This window comes from Chrysochloris asiatica, unplaced genomic scaffold (genome assembly GCF_000296735.1).
Source record: "Chrysochloris asiatica unplaced genomic scaffold, ChrAsi1.0 scaffold00051, whole genome shotgun sequence".
Taxonomy (NCBI): domain Eukaryota; kingdom Metazoa; phylum Chordata; class Mammalia; order Afrosoricida; family Chrysochloridae; genus Chrysochloris; species Chrysochloris asiatica.
In genome coordinates, this window is record NW_006408569.1 from 11,025,173 (window position 1) to 11,027,301 (window position 2,129).

Here is a 2,129-nt window from a genome sequence, read left to right on the forward strand (position 1 = left end):
GTGAATAAGGAAGACTGTAGAAGAATTGATGCCTTTGAGTTATGGTGTTGGAGGAGAATATTGAAAGTGCCATGGGTTGCCAAAAGAACCAATAGATCCGTTTTGGAAGAAGTGCAACCAGAGTGCTCTTTGGAAGCCAAGATGGCCAAACTTCATCTCTCATATTTTAGACATATTGTCAGGAGGGACCAGTTGCTGGAGAAGGATATCATGTTTGGTATGGTGGAGAGTCAGAGAAAAAGAGGAAGATCCCCAATGAGATGGATTGGCCAAATGGCAGCATCGATGGACTCAAGCGTGGCAACAGTAGTGAGGTTGGCCCAGGATCGGGCAGTGTCTCATTCTGCTGTGCATAAGGTTGATATGGGTCTGTACTAAGTCGATGGCACCTTACTACAACAACAAGCCATCTTCACAATTGTTACATTTGAACCAATTGCTGTTGCCACTGTGTAAATCCATCTTCTTGAGGGTTTTCCTCTTTGTCACTGACCCTCCACTTTAACATGCATGTTGTCCTTCTCCAGGGACTTATCTCTCCTAATTACATGTCCAAAGTATGAGAGATAAAGTCTCACTATCCTGGAGCATTTTGGCTATGCTTCTCCCAACACAGATTTATTTGTTCTTCTGGCAGTCCATAGTACCTTTAATAATTTTTTTCAATGCCATAATTTAAATGCATCAACTCTTCTTTGGTCTTCCTTATTTTTTTTCCAAAGTTCATATGCATATGAGAGTACTGAAAATACCAAGACTTGGGTCGCATGCACTTTACTCTTGAACATTTGCACAGCAGATTTGCCTAAAGTAGTGTGTCATGTGATTTCTTGACTGCTGCTTCCATGAGTATTGACTGTCGATCCAAACAAAATGAAACCTATGGAAACTTCAATCTTTTCTCCATTTGTCATGATGCTATTTACTGGTCCAGTTGTGAAGATCTTTGTTTTCTTTACATTGAGATACAATCCACATTGATCCAAGCCATGTTATTTTCATTCACCTTATATACGTGTCAAAGTTGGGCAGTGAATTAGCAAGACTGTAGAAGAATTGTTGCATTTCAATTGTGGAGCTGTAGAAGGATACTGAAAGTGCCATGGGCTGACAGAAAAATGACAAATCTGTCTTGGGAGAGGTACCGCCAGAACACTCCTTTTAGAAGTGAGTATGGTGAGACTTCCTCTCTTTTACTTTGGTATATATGGTCAGGAGGGAACAGTCCATGGAGAAGGACATCATAGTTGGTAAAGTGGAGGATCAGCCAAAAAAAAGAAGAAGAAGAAGAAAGAAAGTAAAATAAAATACCCCCAGTAAGGTGGATCAACACAGTGGCAGCAACAATTGGCTCAAACATAATTGTGAGGATGGCACAGAACAGGTCAGTGTTTCATTCTATTGTGCTTAGAGTCACTATGAGCAAGAACTGACTCAATAACACCTAATGAAAACAAAACAAAACAAATTATTGTTGTTAGGTGCCATAGAGTAAATTTTGTTGCGGTTGTTAAGAGCCATCGAGTAGGTTCTTACTCATACCCTGTATAAGGTTTCTGAGGAGTGAGTGGCTGGTGAGCTTGAAACACTGACCTTGTGGTTCAAACCAACCTTTCAGTTCAGCGCATTAACCTGCAGTGCCACATCAGGACTCCATAACAAACAACAGAAATATTTAAAAGGTCATAGAACAAAAGTTAAACAACATGGGGTCTAGTTTTGTAATTTAAAAATTTCAAATATTTACCCCTGTATGATGACTGTGAATCACAAGGTTGGCAGTTTGAGACCACCAGTCACTGTGTTGGAGAAAGATGAGATTTACTGTTACAGCAAAGATTTACGCCTTCAGAAAACCTATTGAGGGTTGCTGTGAGTTGGAACTGACTCAATGGCACTTAACAACAACAACCTTAAACAATTTGCCTTTTCTTCTTCAGTCACATTTGTCTCATTTACTTTATTTGTTAAATTTCGCTAATCTTGGCTGAGGTGCGTATATAATTTTTGTTTGTTGTTGTTGTTAAGTGCTGTCAAGTTGGTTCTGACTCATAAGGACCATTTCTGATGAGTGGTTGATGGGCTTGACGAAGATCATAGCAATGGCAACTGTGCAAATGTTATGGAAA